Source organism: Bubalus kerabau, chromosome 19 (genome assembly GCF_029407905.1).
Source record: "Bubalus kerabau isolate K-KA32 ecotype Philippines breed swamp buffalo chromosome 19, PCC_UOA_SB_1v2, whole genome shotgun sequence".
Taxonomy (NCBI): domain Eukaryota; kingdom Metazoa; phylum Chordata; class Mammalia; order Artiodactyla; family Bovidae; genus Bubalus; species Bubalus kerabau.
In genome coordinates, this window is record NC_073642.1 from 57,600,310 (window position 1) to 57,622,416 (window position 22,107).

Here is a 22,107-nt window from a genome sequence, read left to right on the forward strand (position 1 = left end):
GAGTGGGTTGCCATGCCCTCCTCAGTGGATAACATACATGCTTCCAATTTACCTCATGTAGGTTTAATTGATATATGTTATCCTTTGAAAGTGTATATGTGTTTGGGGGCTTATTTTTCAGGGAGTGTTTTTTATTTCTTTTTAAAGATCATAATACATCTCCCTCTAAGCCCTGTTTTTGCTGCATTCCACAAATGTGTTGTTCTCTTATTTTCATGCAGTTCAAAATATTTTAAAATTTCTCTTGAGATTTATTCCTGGACCCATGTGTTGTTTATAAATATGTTGTTTGATCTCCAGATATGTGGGGATGGAAGCAGTCCATAGACGTCCTTTACAGACAGCTGACTGCTGGTGTTGAATTCATTCATGTCCTTACTGATTTTCTGCCTGCTGAGTCTGTCCATTTCTGGTAGAGGAGGACTGACGTTTCTGATGGTGGACTCATGTATTGCTCCTTGCAGCTCCATCAGTTCTGTCCTGTGTATTTTGTTGCTCCGTTGTTGGGCATATACACATTTAGAATCATTTTGTCTTCATGGAAATTGACCCCTCAACATTATGTAATGCCCTTATTCATCCGTGATAGCTTTCCTTGCTCTGAAGTCTGCTCTAATATTACTATAGCTCCTCCTCCTTTCTTTTGATGTCTTAGCAATGTATATCTTTCTCTGTCCATTTTCCTTTAACACGTATGTGTCTTTATATTTAAATTACATTTCTTGTAGACAACATATCATTGTGTTTTGTTTTTTTGGATCCCTTCTGATAGTCGCTGTCTTTTAATTGGGAATTTAGACCACTGATTTAGTCAAAGTGATCACTGATACAGTTTGACTAGTATTTACCATGCTTATTTTTTTCTGTAAGTTGTCCTTGTTCTTTGCTTATATTTTTGTCTTTTTCTTTTTTTGTGGTTTTAACTGAGCGTTAAAAATTTTTTTTTTAGTGGTTTTCCCTCAGTGGTAAAGAATCCGCCTGCCAATGCAGGATCAGCCAGAGATGCAGGTTCGATCCCTGGGTTGGGAAGATCCTCTGGAGGTGGAAATGGCAACCCACTCTAGTTTCTTGCCAGAATAATCCCATGGATTGAGGGGCTTGGTGGGCTATAGCCCATGGGCTCACAAAGATTCGGACACAACTGAGCAACTTAGCATATACATACACACTAGAGTTTGCAATATACATTTACAACTAATCTAGGTCCACTTTCAAGTAATACTGTACTGCTTCATGGGTAGTGCAAGTACAAAACAATAACAATAATACTAATTTTGCTGGCTTGTCCCTCTTATCATTGCTGTCATTTATTTCATTTATACCTAAGCCATATATATAGGTAACAAATACATTGTTGCTGTTATTATTTTGTACAAACCACCGTCTGTTAGCTCGATTGATTTTTTTTTTAAGTTTTTATTTTACTTTCAATTATTCTTTCTCCAATGCTCTTTATTTCTTTATGTAGATCTGAGTTTCTTTCCTATATAATTTTCCTTCTCTCTAAAGAACTTTTAACATTTCTTCCATAGAAACCTACTGGCAACAAATTCTCTTAATTTTTGTTTGTCTGAGAAAGTCTTCATTTCTCCTTTATTTCTGATAGATTATTTTGCAGAGTACAGAATTCTAGTTTGGTGCTTTTTCTCTGTCAGCACTTTAAATATTTCACTCTACTCTCTTCTTGCTTGCATGGTTTCTGAGGAGCAGTTGGATATAATTTTTATCTTTGTTCCTCTGCAAGTAATATTTTTTCTCTCTCTTTTTTTCAGGATTTTTTCTTTACCTTTGATTTTCTATAGCTTGAAAATGATATGCCTAAGTGTAGTTTTTGTTGGTTTGTTTGTTTTCTATGTGTGTGTTTAATTTATCTGGTATGTTCTAAGAGCTTCCTGGATCTGTGGTTTGGTGTCTGACATTAATGCAGGGGAAATTCTCAGTCATTTTTTATTCATTTCTTCTGTCCCTTTCATCTCTTTCCTCTCCTTCTGGTATCCCCATGATGTGTATCTTACACCTTTTGTAGTTGTCTCACAATCTGGATATTCTGTTCTGGTTCTCAGTCTTTGTTCTCTTTGCTTTTCAGTTTTGGAGGTTTCTACTGCTGTATCCTCAAGCTTAGAGATTCTTTCCTCAACTGAGTCTGGTCTACTAATAAGCCCATTGCAGGCATTCTTCACTTCTGTTACTGTTTTTCATTTCCAGCATTTCTTTTGGTTCTTTCTTAGAATTTTCACTTCTCATCTGTTTCACTTCCCATCTGTTCTTGCTTACTGTCTACATTATCAGTTAGCACCCTTAGCATATTTGGAGAAGTCAATGGCAACCCACTCCACTGTTCTTGCCTGGAGAATCCCAGGGATGGAGGAGCCTGGTGGGCTGCTATCTATGGGGTCGCACAGAGTCAGACACGACTGAAATAACTTAGCAGCAGCAGCGGCCCTTAGCATATTCATACTAGTTGTTTTAAATTCCTGGTGTGATAATTTCCACATGACTGCCATATCTGAATCTGGTTTTGATGTTTGCTCTGTCTTTACAAACGATGGTTGTTTTGTTTTTGCCTTTTAGCATGTCTGGTAATGTTTTCTTGGTAACTGGACATGATATACTGGGTGAAATGAACTGCTGTAGACAGACCTTTAGTGATGTAATGATGAGGTGTGTGTCTGTGGTGGGAGAAGCATTCTGTAGTCCTATGACAAGATATTGGCCTTTCCATGAGCCTGTACCTCTGGATTGTGAACTGCACTCATGCTTTTCAGATTTTTCTTCCTCTTAGGTGAGACAGGATGGCTAGAAGTTGAGTATTTCCCTTTTTCCATTCGGAAGGCTAGTGCTACACAAAAGTCTAGGGGCCTCCTGATGATGGGGTCACCCTGGAGTGTTTTATTCCCAGACTTGATCACCTGAGCCTCCAGCAATTTGTTAATTACAGGTCATGTTTAGAGGTTGCAGCTTGTGGGTTTCTGCTCCAATAAGTTGTGATTCTCTATATTTATCTATTGGCCTCTACAATTTGGGGGGCAGTGGTTTGTTTGCTGCATGACCTCACTTCTTTTACAGATCTAAGGAGAGGTGTTGATTTTCCTGTTTATTTGATCTTTTGCTTGTTGTGAGGATAGTTTGGTGACTTCCAAGAGTTTCTTATATGGTGAAACAGAAACCAGAAGTCTCCTTTCTCTAGTTATAATTGAACATTTTTATTATTTCATTTAATCTCTCCTCTTAACTTATCAATTATAACTCCTTCGTTTTGGTGGTAGCTTACAAAACACATTTTTAATTGATGTTAGTCTACTTTAAAAAAAATGTTTGTTTATTTATTTATTTGGCTGCCCTGGGTCTTAGTTGTGGCATCTGGGATCTTCGATCTTTTTCGCTGAGGAATGCAAGACCTTTAGTTATGGCATGTGAACTCTTAGTTGCAGCATGTGGGATCTAGTTCCCTGACCAGGGATTGAGTCCCACCCCCTGCATTGGGAGCATGGAATCTTAGCCATAGGTCCACCAGGGAAGTCCCAGTGTAAGTCTACTTTCAAATAACGCTATGCCACTTCCCATGTGGTACAGGTACTTTGCCCCCAATTTCTCCTTCTACCCATTTTGACATTGCTGTTATTCATTTCACTTACCATATGCTGTAATTATACATTTTATTCTTGTTGCTTTAAATGAATTTGTTTTTTAGATCAATTAAGAATAAGAAAAGGAAAAATATTTTCCTTCTCTAATGCTTTCCTTTTCTTTATATCATTTTCTTGCTGCTTACAGAACTTCTTATATCTTTTTTTTTTGCAGGGCAGGTATGCTGATATTATATTCCCTCAATTTTTGTTTGCCTGAGAATTTCTTTATATCTCCTTTACTGTGGAAGAGTAATTTCTATGGGTATAGAATTCTAGGTTGGTGGGCTTTTTCTTTCAACGTTTAAAATATTCCATGCCATTCTCTTCTTGTTGGGAAGTCTGGTGTAACTATTCTCTTTTTTCCCCCTCTATAGATATGTTCCCTCACTACCCCCCCACCCCTGGCTTCTTTGAAGATTTTCTCTTTGACTTGGGTTTTCTGTCATTTAAATATGATATGTCTAGGTGTAAAGTTATTTTGTTTGTTTATTTGCTTGTTTGTTTTGGTGTTTATTCTGCATAGTGTTCTCTGAACTTCCTAGATCTGTGATTTGGAAAGGTTTTGGCCATTATTACTTCAAATGTTTCTTCTGCTCTATTTTCTCTTTCTTGTCCTTCTGGCATTCCAACTATGCATATACCTTTTGATAGCATCCAACAATTTTTGGATTTTCTGTTTTTATTCATGCTTTTTTTCTCTTTGTATTTCAGTTCAGGAAATTTCTATTGACCTGTCTCCCAGTTCACTGATTCTTTCCTTGGCTGCCTTTAGTCTCCTGATGAGCTCATCCCAGGTATTCTTCATTCTCTGATGGTGTTTTTGACTTCTAGCATTTCTCTTTTGATTCTTTCCTAGAGCTTCCGTCTTTCTGGTTACATTATTCATATGTTCTTCTATGTTCTCTACTCTTTCCACTAGAGCCCTCAACACATTAACCACATTTATTTCAGTATTGATATCCAACAGGTGTAGCATGTCTGAGTCTGGCGCTTATGACGGCTTTGTTTCTTTGGACAGTTCTCTTTTGCCTTTTGTCAGACTTTGTTATTTCTTCTTGAAAGCCAGGCATGCGTTGGCAATAAGGCATGGGGTAAATGACCTTTAGTGTGAGAGTTTATGTTAATCTGTCTAGGAGTTGGACTGTGTTTAATGTTTGCTGCAGCCCTGTGTTCCAGAGGCTTCAACTTCTCTAGTTTCCTTGTTTTTGTTCCTGCTTGAATCTGGGCATTCAGTAGAAGATATCAAGAAAAGATGGCAAGAATATACAGAAGAACTATACAAAAAAGATCTCAGTGACCCAGATAGCCGTGATGGTGTGATCACTCAGCTGGGGCCAGACATCCTGGAGTGTGAGGTCAGGTGGGCCTTGGGAAGCATCACTATGAAAAAAGCTAGTGGTAGTGATGAAATTCCAGTTGAGCTATTTTAAATCCTAAAAGACGATGCTGTGAAAATGCTGCACTCAATATGCCAGCAAATTTGGAAAACTTAGCAGTGGCCACAGGACTGGAAAAGGTCAGTTTTCATTCCAATCCCAAATAAAGGCAATGCCAAAGAATGCTCCAACTACTGCACAATTGCACTCATCTCACACACTAGCAATGTAATGCTCAAAATTCTTCAAGCCAGGCTTTGACAGTACGTGACCTGAGAACTTCCAGATGTTCAAGCTGGTTTTAGAAAAGGCAGAGGAACCAGAGATCAAATTGCCAACATCAATTGGATCATAGGAAAAGCAAGAGAATTCCAGAAAAACATCTACTTCTGCTTCATTGACAATGCTAAGGCCTTTGACTGTGTGAATCACAACAAACTGTGGGAAATTTTTAAAGAGATAAGCAAGGTGAAAAGACAGCCTTCAGAATGGGAGAAAATAATAGCAAATGAAGCAACTGACAAACAACTAATCTCAAAAATATACAAGCAACTCCTGCAGCTCAATTCCAGAAAAAATAAACGACCCAATCAAAAAATGGGCCAAAGAACTAAATAGACATTTCTCCAAAGAAGACATACAGATGGCTAACAAACACATGAAAAGATGCTCAACATCACTCATTATCAGAGAAATGCAAATCAAAACCACAATGAGGTACCATTTCACGCCAGTCAGAATGGCTGTGATCCAAAAGTCTACAAGCAATAAATGCTGGAGAGGATGTGGAGAAAAGGGAATCCTCTTACACTGTTGGTGGGAATGCAAACTAGTACAGCCACTATGGAGAACAGTGTGGCGATTCCTTAAAAAACTGGGAATAGAACTGCCATACAACCCAGCAATCCCACTACTGGGCATACACACCAAGGAAACCAGAATTGAAAGAGACTCGTGTACCCCAATGTTCATTGCAGCACTGTTTATAATAGCCAGGACATGGAAGCAACCTAGATGTCCATCAGCAGATGAATGGATAAGAAAGCTGTAGTACATATACACAATGGAGTATTACTCAGCCATTAAAAAGAATGCATTTGAATCAGTTCTAATGAGGTGGATGAAACTGGAGCCTATTATACAGAGTGAAGTAAGCCAGAAAGAAAAACACCAATACAGTATACTGATGCATATATATGGAGTTTAGAAAGATGATAACGACAACCCTGTATGCAAGACAGCAAAAGAGACACCGATGTATAGAACAGTCTTTTGGACTCTGTGGGAGAGGGAGGCGGGTACGATTTGGGAGAATGGCACTAAAACATGTATGCTGTTGCTGCTGCTGCTGCTAAGTCGCTTCAGTCGTGTCCGACTCTGTGTGACCCCATAGACAGAAGCCCACCAGGCTCCCCCGTCCCTGGGATTCTCCAGGCAAGAACACTGGAGTGGGTTGCCATTTCCTTCTCCATGTATAATATCATATAAAAAATGAATCGCCAGTCCAGGTTCGATGCAGGATATAGGAAGCTTGGGGCTAGTGAACTGGGATAACCCAGAGGGATGGTATGGGGAGGGAGGTGGGAGGGGGGTTCAGGATGCGGAACACATGTACACCTGTGGCAGATGCATGTTGATATATGGCAAAACCAATACAGTATTGTAAAGTAAAAAATAATAATAATAGTAATAAAAATAATTAAAAAATAAATAAATAATTTAAAAAATTAAAAAAATAAAACAAAGAGATGGGAATACCAGATCACCTTACCTGCCTCCTGATAAACCAGTATGCAGGTCAAGAAGCAACAGTTAGAACTGGACATGGAACAAAGGGCTGGTTCCAAAATGGGAAAGGAGTACATCAAGGCTGTATGTTGTCACCCTGATTATTTAACTTTTATGCAGAGTGCTGCTGCTGCTGCTGCTGCTAAGTCGCTTCGGTCGTTTCTGACTCTGTGAGACCCCATAGACGGCAGCCCACCAGGCTCCGCTGTCCCTGGGATTCTCCAGGCAAGAATTCTGGAGTGGGTTGCCATTTCCTTCTCCAATGCATGAACATGAAAAGTGAAAGTGAAGTCGCTCAGTCGTGTCCAACTCTTCGCAGGCTCCTCCATCCATGGGATTTTCCAAGCAAGAGTGGAGTGGGTTGTTATTTCCTTCTCCTTTATGCAGAGTACATCATGTGAAATGCTGGGCTGGATAAAGCACAAGCGGGAATCAAGATTGCAGGGAGAAATATCAGTAACCTCAGATATGCAGATGACACCACTCTTACAGCAGAAAGCAAAGAGGAACCAAAGAGCCTCTTGATGAAAGTAAAAGAGGAGAGTGAAAAAGATGGCTTAAAACTCAACATTCAAAAAATGAAAATCATGGCATCTGGCCCCATCACTTTATGGCAAAATAGATGGGGAAACAGTGGAAACAGTGACAGATTTTATTTTATTGGGCTCCAAAATCACTGCAGATGGTGACTGCAACCATGATATTAAAAGACACTGCTCCTTGGAAGAAAAGCTATGACCAACCTAGACAGCATATTAAAAAGCAGAGACATTACTTTGCTGACAAAGGTCCATCTAGTCAAAGCTATGGTTTTTCCAGTGGTCATGTATGGATGTGAGAGTTGGACCATAAAGAAAGCTGAGTGCTGAAGAATTGATGCTTTGAACAGCGGTGTTGGAGAAGACTCTTGAGAGTCCCCTGGACAGCAAGGAGATCCAACCAGTCAATCTTAAAGGAAATCAGTCTTGAATTTCATTGAAAGAACTGATGCTGAAGATGACAGTCCTATACTTGGCCACCTGATGTGAAGAACTTATTCACTGGAAAAGATCCTAATGCTGGGCAAGATTGAAGGCAAGAGAGGATGACAGAAGATAAGATGGCTGGATGGCATCACTGACTTGATGGAAATGAGTTTGAGCAAGCTCTGGGAGTTGGTGAAGGACAGGGAAGCCTGGCATGCTGCAGTCCATGGTGTCAAAAAGAGTTGGACACAACTAAGCAACTGAACTGACTAAAGCACTCTTCCTTAGAAAGAGTCTGTGTCTGGCATCCCTTCCAGCTATAATCCAGTATTATCATATTGGGCCACCCTTGGTGTGGCTTTGTGATTCTTTAACTTTGGGCACATTTCTTCACTGAGCTCATGTCCTAACCTATAAAATAAGAATAGTAATATACCAAGATATGGAAGCAACCTAAGTGTCCGTCAACAGATGAATAGATAAAGAAGACATGGTATATATATACAATGGAATACTACTTGGAATACTACTCAGTCATAAGAAACAAAAAAATTTTGCCGTATGCAGCAACATGGACTTGGAGAGCCTTATGCTAAATGAAAAAAGTCAGGCAGAGAAAGACAAATACAATATGATATCACTTCTATGTAGAATCTAAAAAATACAACAAACAAGTGAATATAACAAAAAGAAAGCAGACTCAGATATAGAGAACAAACTAGTAGTTACTAGTTGGGGGAGTAGTTTAGGGGTAGGAGGGTAGAAGGTACATACTATTGAGTATAAGATGTATTTTCAGGGATGTATTGTATAACATGGGGAACATAGCCAATATTTTGTAGTAACTGTAAAGGGAATGTAAACTCTAAAGATTGTATCAATATTTTTTTTTTTTGGCCAAGCCAAATGGCTTATGGGGTCTCAGTTCCCCAACCAAGGATTGAACCTGTGCCCTTGGCAATGAAATCATGGAATCTTCCACTGGACCACCAGGGATTTTCCTAAAATTTTTTAAGTGGAAAAAATTCAGTGTGGAGTGTTATTCCCTGAAAAAGAAGAAGAGCCCCTCGTAGGGTTGTGCTGAGGATCAAATGAGTTCCTAAATGGAACACTGAGCACCGTTGCCAGTATAGATTTGATTCTTGGCTGAATCAATGGGCCTATTTAGTTTTACATCATTCATTGCTACTGGTTTAGTTGAATGGTGACCCCAGAGTATGGCTTTGCCTCCCTCAACTGCATAGTTAGAACCATCATCTGTCTCTCCTCATCCCAGTGGCTCAGTGGTATGAATGTTGCAATAGGTGAGTTTCTTAAAAATAAATAAAGGGTGACTTCCAGGTACCCCAGATGCTTTAAGCATCTAATGACATATTTAAGTACAGAACCTGCCGGAACCACCTCTCTCTCTTGAGAAAATAATAACCTCCTTAATTGCACACTGACCCAAGACACATTCTCCCAAGTAAATAGTACTCTGTTCAGAAGCATCCTAATTAGGTATTTATCTAAGAGATTGCAATGGCTTCACCCAACTCCCCAGGGAAGTATTAAGCATCACATCAGGGCCGACAGGGCCGAAAAACAAGCCGGCATCAAGAAAATAAACCCTGTCATTGATTTTTCCATGAGAAGCCAGAGGACTGGGGCTCTGGGGAGAGGCGTCATTGTCCAGCTGTGGGTGGGGCACCCTGCTGCATGAATGGCAGCAGCTCCCTTCAAAGATGGTCACAGGTCAGGCTGAGAGCAGCCCCTTCTTGTGTTGCCTCTCCAGAACTAGCAGTTGAGGCTCTGCAGGGGAATGCCTTTTGTGCAACTGCCGTTTACTGAAACAGATGTGGGAGCTGCTGAGGCTCCACATTTGATGTGAAGGGGAGGAGTCCTCTCTGTGTTCTCCTGGTTCTCATTGGCCTTGGGTCATGGAAGTCCCTGGAGAAGCCAGAGAGCCTTGGACAGCCTTCCCTGAAGGCAGAATTAACTGCTCACACCCATTCCCCTTTTCTTTATTCTCTTTCTTCCTCCATTTCTCTCCTGTCTCCCATGTCTAACTATCTCATTCTCCCTCCATCTCCTTTCTTTTACCTTCTTCCTTTCTGCTCAACAAGCCCCTTCTCCTTTGTCTTCACCTTCTTTCCTCCCTGGGCTCCCTGTTCCTCTCGTCAGGCCCCAACTCTCTTCCACTTTCTGGCTCCTCGTCATGAGCTCCAGGGAATTCAGACCCATCCTCACCATGCCCACATCTCGTGCCCCTTGGCTGGGTGTGGTACCCCTGTGGCAGGCCCCTGGTGCTGGGAAAGTGATGAGAGCTCGGGAAAAATGAACATCAGCTTCTCACCGGGAACTGGCAGGAGATACTCCTCAAACCTTGCTCTTTTGCTGGCAGGCACCATCCACTGTGTCCTGGGATCAAGGTCATAAATCCATCTGGGCCGAAGGTTTCTGCAGATACACTGTGAGGTGCACAGGGACTGCCCTCAAGAGCTTGCAGATCGTACATACTCTCAGAGGTGAGAGTATGTGGGTGGTGAGATTCTTAGCACGCTGGGGACCACCAGCCATCACATTAAATGAAGGGAGCCTGGAGCGTGTGGGAATCCTTCTCCTTCTGTCTTGTGGCCCAAAGAACATGTCCTTTCACCTTCATTCTCAGAGCCCTTCTTTTACCGCATTGAGAGCTTTGTTAGCGTGGGCAGAGTCAAAGAACCTTAGAGACCGTTCTGATCTAGAATTCTTTTTTTTTTTTTTAATTAAAAAAAAAGTTCTATTGAAGTATAGTTGATTTACAATGTGTTGGTTCCTGGTGTAAAGTGATTTAGTTATACATATATATTCTTTTCCATTATGGTTTATTATAGGATACTGAGTATAGTTCCCTGTGCTATATAATAGGTCCTTGTTGTTTGTAATCTGGAATTCTTCAACTGCATCTATGGCTTGGAGGTTTATATTAGCATGCTTGTGCTGCCATAGCAAAGCACCACAGATTGGGCAGCTTAGACAACAGATGTTTATTCTCTCACAGTTCTAGAAGCTGGAAGTCCAAGATCAGGTGTCTGCAGGTTTGATTTTTCCTGAGGCCTCTCTTGTTGACTTGCAGATGGCCACCTTCTCCTGTGTCTTTATACGCTCTTCCTTCTGTGTGTGCCTGTCCTGATCTCCTCTTTTCTTAAGGACCCCAGTCCTGTTGGATTAGAGCCCAACCTATTGACCTCATTTTAACTTAATTACCTGTTTAAGGACCATATTTCCAGTTCAGTTCAGTTCAGTCGCTCAGTCGTGTCCGACTCTTCGTGACCCCATGAATCGCAGCACCCAGGCCTCCCTGTCCATCACCAACTCCCGAAGTTCACTCAGACTCACGTCCATCGAGTTAGTGACGCCATCCAGCCATCTCATCCTCTGTCATCCCCTTCTCCTTCTGCCCCCAACCCCTCCCAGCATCAGAGTCTTTTCCAATGAGTCAACTCTTCACATGAGGTGGCCAAAGTACTGGAGTTTCAGCTTCAGCATCATTGCCTCCAAAGAAATCCCAGGGCTGATCTCCTTCAGAATGGACTGGTTGGATCTCCTTGCAGTCCAAGGGACTCTCAAGAGTCTTCTCCAACACCACAGTTCAAAAACATCAATTCTTCGGCGCTCAGCCTTCTTCACAGTCCAACTCTCACATCCATACATAACCACAGGAAAAACCATAGCCTTGACTAGACGGACCAAATTTCCAAATATAGCCCTATTCTGAGGTCCCGGGAGTTAAGACTTCAACATAATGAATTTAAGGGTGAGGGATCACTCAGCTCCCAATAGGGTTTGTGGATAAAACTAGAGGAAAGTAGAAAGGGAAAAAAGTGGGTTTTTTTCCCATTTTTATTTTCACAAACCTCTAACTGAAATGTGACATTTCCTTCCTACATTACAAATGTGGGCAATAAACCATGGATGCACTGGCAGCACCTGTGACATTATTACCAATAAAAGTCACAAATATTTTCACATCAAATTATAGTTGTTGCAGATATCCTAAAATATTGTTTATATTTATAACTACTTTGAAATTACAGTTGTTAAGCCCACTGCTGGTTCTTCTTCGTTGCATTTATGAATAAGCCTATATGTTGCTATATAATGTGGTTTTCTCAGTATGTTGATAACTTTATGATAATTGGTTTCCCTTGCAAATTCAGTTTTATTTTTTGCACTTTTAAACATTATTCTGCGAAGGGGTCCAGAAGCCTCACCAAACTGCCAAAGGGATCCATGGTACATACAAACCCTGGACCTAGTTGAAACCTTCATTTTTACAAGGGAGAAAAAGGGAGCCCAGAGAGGGAAATTGACTTATCTGTGGTCCCACAGCTTGGTTGGTGGAAGGGCTGGGCAAGAGCTGAAATCTTCTGATTCCTAGTCCGCTGCTAGGTCCACTACATCGCATTTGCTGGCTATTCTCCCCTGGTGAAGATTAGTATAAAATCATTAGCTGTGATACAAATTTTCAAAATACCTTCAGATTATAGTGGTATATCCTGCATGTCCCCCAGATGGGCAGGCTTCAAGGTCACCCATCCCTTTACTAGCCAACTAGCCCAGTCCCTTTTCTGAGAGATGGAAAGAAGGCCAGTTTTTAACCATTTCTCCTCCTGACAGTTTAGGGAGATCTTGGAGGAGTGTTTACAGGTTTCATGGGCACTGGTTTTCTCTGATCACCCCATCTAGTTGGTTTCTCAACTTATCCTGGTTCGTCTGGAACTTTCCCAGTGTTTGCATTGAAAATCCTATCACCTGGGAAGCTCCTCCTTCCAGGGCAAGCAGAAGCAGTTAGCCACCCTCCCAAGTCAACTTCTTACCTGAACAGCTGCTCCAGGCCCCTGGGTCATCCCTTACTCTCTCATTACTCACCTATCCAAGCTGATTCTTCTTTGCCTACCTTGCACGCTTCTCCAAAGCCCAGCCTACACCAGGCTGTCTCTTGCTTTGCAATTTCTCCAAAGACCTGGGACTTATATTATGGGTAAGAGAACAGGCTAATTTCTTATTGTGGATCTCAAAGCCCCTGGCCACCCAGGATGCTTGCCCAGACTTGTTCTCTCTCCTTGGTCACCAGCCTGCTGCTGCTTGGTGTGGGTCAATATGGCCTCTGCTGAGGCCATGTTGCTGGTGCCCCTCTTCTCTCCCCAAAAGAGGACCCTGACCTGTTGGGCCCCAGATCACTAACATCCATGCTCTTCTTCCCAATCACTATTGCAATCTTTCTTAGAGGTGCTTCTCTACAGTGAAGACTAGCTCTGACATTATTACCGCAGCACAGCTCAGCCTCTGATTTTCATGCCCCCAACTTGGCTTCACTTCTGCCAGTGAGAAGATTCATAGACGTGTTTTTTTCAAAACAATCAGAGCTTCCTTCCCTCCAATGTGACTTCTGCAGTCATTCCTAGAGCAAGGCAACATTAAAATAGCAGCCTGCTCCTGACCCCTGGGACAGTATGTATTTTTATACATCACTGTTGCATTTACATTGAGGCATTCATGTATGCACGCAAGACATTTACTGAGACCTACCGTGTACTGGGCACTGAGCTGGGATGTGTTTGTCAGAAGCATTTAAAACTGAATGTTCTATTTGCAGCTACCTAGAGCAGATAATGGGGTTTCCCAGGTGGCTCAGATGGTAAAAAATATACCTGCCAATGCAGGAAACGCAGGTTCGATCTCTGGATCAGAGAGACCCCTGGAGAAGGAAATGGCAACCCACTCCAGTATACTTGCATGGGAAATCCCATGGACAGAGGAGCCTGGTGGGATACAGTCCATGGGGTCGCAAAAGAGTCAGACACAACTTACCAACTAAACAACAAGGAAGATAGATCATCTCCCGAGGCAGCCGTGGTTGTATGGTGCAATCGACCAAGTGTTGGGTGAACCAAGTGAGGGTGTGGTTATTTCCATTCTGGTGACAGGGTGAAGAGAGGGGAAGGGAAGAGAAGGTGACTGTCAAAGAATGACGTCTGGACCAGCCGCATCAGCATCACCTGGGAACTTGTTGGACATGTAATTTGTCAGTCCAACCCAGACCTCCTGAATCAGAATCTCTGGGGCTGGGGCCCAGTGGTCTGTGTGCTAAGAAGCCTTGCAGAGAATTTTACAGACACTCAGGTCTGAGACCCATTGGCACAGTGGATGTTGCTGGTGCCCCTCCCCCCGTGACCTTTACAGATTAGTGCAGGCATCGCCCGGCTACTGGAAGTGCTGGCTGCTAACCCCTCACTGATGCCCATTTCCCTGCAGTGGTGCCCTCTGCCAGGAAGGAGTTTCACCTGGGAGGTTACCTCCATCTCTGCTGTTACAGATCACGGGCAAAGGCAGACATGAGCTACAACCCAGCTGCTCTCTTTGCCACAGTTCTGTGTGGGGGTGACTCTGGGGTACAGTTATGATCTCGAGCTCCCGTAAGCTCCAAATGAAGCTGGCCCAGCTGAGTCCACATTCCTGCTCAGCTGGTTTCCCCCCTCCATCCTGCTTCCCTCACACCTTTCTCTGAGACCACCCCCAGAAGTCAACCTCATGCACCCCAGCTTTAACTGACCTTGCAGAGCAGAGGGTGACAGCACAGGGAAGCTTGTGCACAGACACACATATATAACACGTCCCCAGATCTAGACTTCACACCTTGGGCAGGTATTAGCTGATTGATTTGCACATATCTGGGCAGAAGGGTGATCATTTAATACAGCTGACGTTATTCAAACGTGCATTTTTCACCGGTGGAAAATGCAAGGATGCTGGCCGAGGCAGTTTTTGGCCACGCTTTCAAGAGAAGACTCATCGATCACTTCTGATTCGCTGGCTGTTTATTGGCGCCATCAGTCACGCTGAACTCTCTTGGCATTAATGGCAATGTCATCAGTGCTTTTACAGGATTCTCCCTGTGTCCCCGCTTTAAATAACAAGATTATTATTTTTGACATGTTATTCAAGCTGGGATTTCCTCCCCCACCACCGCTTCAAGTCTGGGAGACCCTCACCTTGGAGGTGCTTCTCCTTCTGGCCCACCGGAGGAAAGTCAATTTGCCTGGGATTTGAGGAAGAAACTAAGTCAAGTTGCCCTCACACAGACTAATCAGGGTTTGCTTTTAATTACAGGTGTTCTAACATCTTTGCAACGGAGAAGGAAACGGCAACCCACTCCAGTGTTCTTGCCTGGAGAATCCCAGGGACGGCGGAGCCTGGTGGGCTGCCGTCTGTGGGGTCGCACAGAGTTGGACACGACTGAAGCGACTTAGCAGCAGCAGCAGCAGCAACATCGTTGCAAAGGCTGCCACATGACTCTCCTGACGTTGGATGCTTTTTTCCCGAGGCTGGGAGAGGCCATATGCTTGGGCTTCCCCAGGGGTCTGACAAGTTGCTGGGGCTCCTCGTGAACTTTATGTGGTTGTAGTGATGTAGCCTGGGCCCTGAGACCTGGGGACCTTCTGCTGCGGTGCTTGCACCTGGACAACCAACTCCTCGAGCAACAGGATACCAAAAAACCCTAAGGGACTACACATAATTGCATACATGCACAATTGGGGCGAATTATGAACAACACCATACAGAAAAGTCAAAACCTAACTGCCCCTTCTCAGTGCCTGGAGCAAAAGCAAGGAATGGCACATGATTTCTACAGCACCACCAAGGGGGTGGGCAGACCACCTTATCCACTGATCTGCCCCTGCCCCTCACCCCAATTAAGCAACCAGCTCACCTACCCCCTCTCCCCCACCTCAGGGAACAAACAAGGGCACCTGTTACTTGTTTTCACTCCCCCATGTTGCAGCGCTAACTTCAATAAAGCCTTGCCTGAATTTCTCACTGGCCTTTTCTCAATTGCTGCTGATTAAAAGGAGTCCAGGAACCCAGGTTGGTAACAGTGGTAATGGTAATCTTGGTGATCTGTGAAGTGGGTTTTCTTCAATCACAAAGATGATATAAAAATAGCACCCAGCTGTTACTTCCCTGTGATTATTCTCTTTGACCAAGAAAAATCTGTGAATCAGAAGAACAAATGCATGGATCCCAAAGCTAGTCCCCTAAAGTGAGCATTTCCTGGGGACTTGTGAGATTAAAGGACTCAACAGCTGGGTGAGGAATTGAGTGAGTGAAGGGAGTTGGGGTGATCTGGGGTGGAGCAGAGAAGAGTAGGGGAGCATGCAAGGCCAGGGTTGGGGTGCAGAGCAGAGACCCACTGAGCAGTGCAGAACAGAGTCTGGTTTCAGTCTCCACCATAGTTTTGTCTCATCCATCTTGACTCTGACCCTAGGTCCAAAAATGCCTCCTTGACAACCATCCCTGTCAGCCCTCTGTTATTGCTGTCTGTCTGTCCAGTTCAGGGGTTACTGGACCCCTGTCATGTTTCTGCTTTTGGGTCCTCTCCAGGAGTGGTTGGTGAAGCACATCTGTGCTGGGCGCAGGAAGAATGCAACCCAGGTTTCACATCGACCCCCCAGGCAGTCTTGGAGAAGCCATAATGTGGACAAAAGGGTTTGGAATGGCATTATCTATTGAGTTTTTGTCATTTGCACCTTCTCCTACCCACACTACCACTTCCAAGGGAAGAGAATATGGGTTGAGTGAGTGGATGAATGAATGAATGAAGTTGATCTGCACCTTGCTTATTCCCCCCATTGGACCCTCATACTCCTTCTTGGCTTGGAATGTTCTTCACGTGCTCCATTTTCCAGCGCCTCCTGTACCATCCTTGACTCAGCCCAAACATTGCTTGTACATGTCACTCTCTTGATCTTTCTGAAAGACAAACATGATGCTGTCACCTCTGTGTTTAGAACCTTTAAATGACTTCCCATTGTTATGAATTTATTCAACAAATACACATGGAACCTTATGCGAAGGTTACCTTGTGGCTCTCTATACCTGGGATTGATGCTGTTTACAGGCAAGACTCTATACCTGGGATTGATGCTGTTTACAGGCAAGACTCCAGAGGAAGTCTGTCTCCTAGTGGGACTGGACAAGTGAAAACAGACCAGAACATTCCAGACTGTAGCCCTCAGGGTATGTAATCTTGGACGGACTGGCAGATGGAAGGCCCACATTTAGTGCTTCTTTGTGAACCGCGCTTTCATCCCGTTCACCTCTGGTGTCTGTGTTTCTTTCTCTGAATCATTGTCCTTCTGTTTGACATACACAGCTCCAGTTTCCTCGAATGTCACAGGAAGCTAGAAGAAGCATCTGGATTGGCAGCTTTTGCAACACGAAATGGCATTCCCAAGGGGGGCCTGCCAGAGATATTGGTTTAAGCAGGAGGAAAGGCCTTAATCGAGTGACCTCAGAAAGGGGCTATATGTCTCAGGGGCCACACCCCTGCCTTCCAGCCTCTGTCTTCCCCTCCACTCCTTTCAGACCAGGATGCCAGTGGGTGAGCCATGGAGAAAATTCTGTTTTTGGTCCTAGGAGAGCTGGGTTCCAGTCCTGCCTCTGAGGTGACCTCAGGGAAACCTCCTGTGGGCCCCGGTTCTTGACCCTGAGAAGACAGGGCTGTATTAGATGACGTCAGGGGCCCCTCCCAGCTATGGGTGAGACCCGCGTCTGGCCTTCCCTGAAGCTTGGCGAGTCACTGTGCTTCAGCACCTCCCTTGGGGACAGCTCTGCTCTGACTTAGTTTCCTGATGTGAGGAACACGGCGGCAGGAGCATTCATTCAGCAAAGACTTCCTGGTGACCGGTCACACTTGCAACACCCGCCCTCTCCTTCCACTCTCCGCTACTGGAAATCAAGAGGAAAGTGGAATTCCAGAATAAGGAAAGCACAGGCAGAACAGAGGGACGGGTCTCTGCTGAGGTGGTCAAGTACTAGGGCCAGGGGTTTCCTGCTCTCTGCCTCCTGGGTAAGCAGCAGGATTGCACTTCCTGACCCCTTTGTGTTTGGATGGGACCATGGGATTAATTCTGGCCAATAAGTTATGAGGGGAAGTTTGCACGTGACTTCCCGGCCAGAGCATGGAGGTGAGAGGTGAAACCCTTTGGTTCTCTTGACAGTGTTTGAGAAGCAGTCTGTTCAGTCAGTCTGGGTCTCTGAGTGACTGTGTTAAACAGAGCATCCAGCTGACCCTAGACAGACATGTAACAGAAAAGAGAAATACCCTTTTTTCTTAGGTCTCTGAAACTTAGGGGTTATTTCTTACTACAGCATAACCCAGTATGTCCTATTACACAAACCTAGATTTTGTCAAGAGCAATAGAGAACATGGTTAATTTCCTCTGAGCAACTTTCACTTAAACCTTCATTGGTGGAGAGCAAAAAACACAATATGCCCATGTGGGAGCTTAACTGAGTCTTTCCTTCCCATATTCCAGGGTGCAATTTTGAAGGATAAACAGGCCTTGGGAATCCTGCATGAAAGTGAAGATCTGTGCAAATTCCTGCTGCATCAGTTCAGACCTTAGGATGTGGGGTCTGTCTGTCCTCTGCCTCTTCTCCCCAGCCTGACTCCGTACCCCAACATGAGGAGTTTCCTTTACCTATCAAGCTCTTTCTGAGTCAGATGGATGAGAAAGCAGTTGAGGAAGGGAAAACAAGACAGTTTGATCTTTCAGGAATGAGTCTAGCGACATTTCCTGACTTAGTACTTTATCTGCCAGGGGGAAGAAAAGAAAATATTCATTAGGAAATTATCTTTAGGAGTCATGTGATGGGTAAGAACTTTCCTCATTGTTTTCAGTAATGTTGGTAGATGATAGGATGTACTATGAATAATATAGAGAGGGATTATTACTTCTGTCCATCTCACTGTTTGCCTCAGGCATTTATTACCAGGGAAAGCTGATTACATGTGTAAGAATTTTCATGTCTAACCAAATAGTAGCTGATTTCAGTAAAGCAAATGTATGGACTTAAGAAAGAAATTTTAGTGGAAAATTTCTTGTTGAGAAAATTCTACAAATATAAAGTTTTTAAGTCCTATCATATTGGCTCATTATCCCTGAAGTAGAACTTGGTGTGTTTCTAGTATGGGAGCAACTAATGGGATTCCCAGTGGGTCAGTGGTAAAGAATCCACATGCCAATGCAGGAGACACAGGTTTGATCCTTGGGTCAGGAAGATCCCCAGGAGAAGAAAATGGCAACCCATTCTAGTATTCTTGCCCAGGAAATCCCGGCAGAGGAGCCTGGCAGGCTACAGTCCATGGAGTTGCAAAAGAGTTAGGCATGACTTAGTAACTAAACAACAACAAAATATTTTGTTTGACAAAAGATGTCTGTGCCATCATAATTATCAATGATAGAATGTATATAAACCCGTTGGACATGCCCCATTGGTACCAGGGTCCCTGACTGGCTCCCAGATTTGCTGTTTAAAGGCTCAGATTTAAGACCCACCTCAGCTACTGATTAGCTCAGAAACCTTAAACGAATCAGTTCATTTCTCCAAGACTTGATTTCCTCATCAACAAAATGGAGATAAATGCACCCACTTCCTAAGGTAGTTTCGAGACCCTGCTGCTTCTACAGCTCAGTTCTGGTCAGGTTCTCTCACTGAAAACTTTCCATTCCCATTACTGTGTTGTCCAGTATGGTGGCCACAAGTGGCTATTTCAATTTCAATTTATATTGATTAATGTGAAATATAACTGGGTGTCTGGTTCCTCAGTTGCACTAGCTACATTTCAAATGTTCAACACCCACCTGGGGTGGGGAGTAGAGGCTGCCATATTGAATAGCACTGAAAGTTCTATCAGACGGCACTTGATAAGCACTGCCAAATTCTTGGTCCCGCCCTGTCCTCCAGCTCTCCTGTCCACCTTTTGAGAGGCTGTAAGGAATCCCACAGGGGCCCTCGGAGGAGAGTTTGAGAACCACTAGTTCATAGGCTAAGGTTCAGACTGCTTTGCAGCCTGGCCCCAGCCCACTGTATTCTCCTCCTCCATCTCCAAGTTGCCACCCCCTCCCCAGCACAATGAGTTTCCTCTCCCTAACATGCCCACCCCCCTCCTCTGCTTGTATCATGTAAATCATCTTCCAGGAACTGGTTTGAATGCCCTGAAGTAGACTGCACTCAACTAGAAGGGTTAGTCACTGTCTGAAGGCTGCAGTCCATGGGGTTGCTAAGAGTCGGGCACGACAGAGCGACTTCTCTTTCACTTTTCACTTTCATGCATTGGAGAAGGAAATGGCAACCCACTCCAGTGTTCTTGCCTGGAGAATCCCAGGGACGGGGGAGCCTGGTGGGCTGCCGTCTATGGGGTCGCACAGAGTCGGACATGACTGAAGCGACTTAGCAGCAGCCTCCTTTACTGGTACCTTAACTGTCTTGGATTGGACCTGTCTCCCTAAACAGCCTGTGAGCTCCTGGAGGGCAGGGGCCATGCCCTTTATCTCTGTATGCCTGGTACACGGGCAGCACTTAGGAAATGTTAGTGAGGAGCATGGACGGAAGTTGGGTGGGGCCTTGCAATGGGCCTGTCTCCCCAAGTACACTTATGGAACTGGGGTGCTGTTCTGTTCTCTCAAGACAGCAAACTCACACTGACCGCTGCATACACACAATCCAGCCCCGTTTCTGCACGGCTGCCTGCAATTCTCTGGCCTGTCCCCAGTGCTGGCAGGACACGTGGCTGGGCCAGGCCTAGAGTTCCCGGCTCCTCATTCTTCTCTCCCATAAACATTTGTCAGGCACCTACTACAGGGATGGCAGTAACTGGGGGAAGGGGAGTGGAGCCCAGGCAAAGCAACACTATCCCCTGCCCTCATGAAGTTCACATTCTAAGTAAAATAAGCAATAAATAAGTAAAACATCTCTTTTGTCAGATGGTGCAATGGAGAAAATGAAGCCTGGAAGGGGGAGAGGGAGGGTGGGTATGGGGCAGGAGAACCATGCTGAGGGCATCATGGTGTGAAGGAGGGTGGGCAGGTGGGTTTCATGGGAGGTGAGTGACACCAAGGCCATGTGGATGTCTGGGTGAAGGATGGTCTGGACAGAGGGGACCACAAGGACAAAGGCCCTGCGGCGGAAGGATGCTGGGTGTGCTTGAGGTCAGATCAGACAAAGCCTCGTAGGTCTCTTACTGTGGACTGAGCTGTGTCCCCTCCAAATTCCCTTGTTGAAGTCCTAACCCTCAAGGTGGCTGTGTTTGGAGGCAGGGCTTTAGAAGGCAAAGTTAAATGACAAGGGGTTGGGGGGTGTCCTAATCTGATAAGTGAAAGTCGTTCAGTGGTGTCCAACTCTTTGTGACCCCGTGGACTGTATGTAGCCTGCCAGGCTCCTCCGTCCATGGAATTCTACAGGCCAGAATACTAGAGTGGGTAGCTGTTCCCTTCTCCAGGGGATCTTCCCAACCCAGGGATGGAACCCAGGTTGCCCACATTGCAGGAGGATTCTTTACTGTCTGAGCCACCAGGGAAGCCCCAAATCTGATAAGATTCTATAAGCAAAGGGAGAGAGATACCACATCAGTGAGCACACAGTGAAGCCAAGCGGAGGGTCTCACCGGAACCTGACCATGCTGGCCTCCTGATCTTGGCCTCCCAGCCCCCAGAACTATGAGAAATAAATGTCTGTTGTTTAAGCCCCCCAGTCTGTAGAATTTGTTATGGCCACTGGAGCCAACTAGGCCACCTCTGTAGGGACTCTGGCTTTTACTCTGAGTTGGGAGCCCTGGGAGGGTTTGAATTTGAGTTGCATGTACTGACCTATGGTTAAAAAAACTTGTCTGGCTTCCTGCCCAGAACAGAGGGGACAAGGGGACAGGGAGACCCAAGAGAAGTCTGTTGCAAACGTTAGTCAAAGTCCACACAAGGGGATATACTTCTCAGCAACAAAAAGGAACAAAGTGAAACCTACCACAACATGGAAGAACCTCAAGGACACCCTGCTAAATGAAAGAAATCAGACACAAAGACCACAGACTGCATGATTCCACTTACATGAAATGTCCAGAAAAGACGTGATGGAATGTTCTAAAACGAGACTGCGGTGATGGTTATGTAACTATAAATTTACTCAAAATCATTGGGTTGAACCAGAGTGATAAGAGGGGAAGTGGTGAGAAACAGGCATTATTTTGTGGGGGCAACAAATAGGATTTGCTGACAGATTAGACGTGAGATGTGAGAGAAAGAAAGAAGAGGCAATTAGTGTGTTCATTCAATCAGTCATGTCCGTGCTCATACTAACAGAACTTACTATGCTGCAGACCCTGGTCTCAATCCATTACAAGCCCATTTAATCCTCATAAAAATTCTACGAGATAAAGATTATGGACCCCATTTTACAAATGAGAAAACTGAGGCACCGCAAGGTGAAGCAACTTACTGATGGTCATGTATTTAGGATGAGTCCCGAGAACTAGATGAATGGAGTGGA

At 44.3% G+C, this 22,107-nt stretch overlaps 2 long non-coding RNA genes across 3 annotated transcripts; one reads left to right on the forward strand and one right to left on the reverse strand.

Moving 5' to 3' along the window:
• Positions 1-10,521: 10,521 nt before the first annotated feature.
• LOC129633678 (uncharacterized) lies at positions 10,522-15,573 on the reverse strand. Its single transcript, XR_008705215.1, has 4 exons — positions 14,775-15,573; positions 14,336-14,686; positions 13,594-13,699; positions 10,522-12,204 (listed from the first exon to the last, which is right to left on the reverse strand). It is a non-coding gene; the product is annotated as an uncharacterized LOC129633678 (long non-coding RNA).
• On the forward strand, positions 15,522-18,699 carry LOC129633676 (uncharacterized). 2 transcript variants are annotated; one of them, XR_008705214.1, is made up of 5 exons: positions 15,522-15,648; positions 16,165-16,269; positions 16,682-16,800; positions 16,937-17,632; positions 18,102-18,699. It is a non-coding gene; the product is annotated as an uncharacterized LOC129633676 (long non-coding RNA). The 2 variants fall into 2 exon arrangements; XR_008705213.1 differs by having other exon boundaries at positions 16,165-16,800.
• Positions 18,700-22,107: the final 3,408 nt, after the last annotated feature.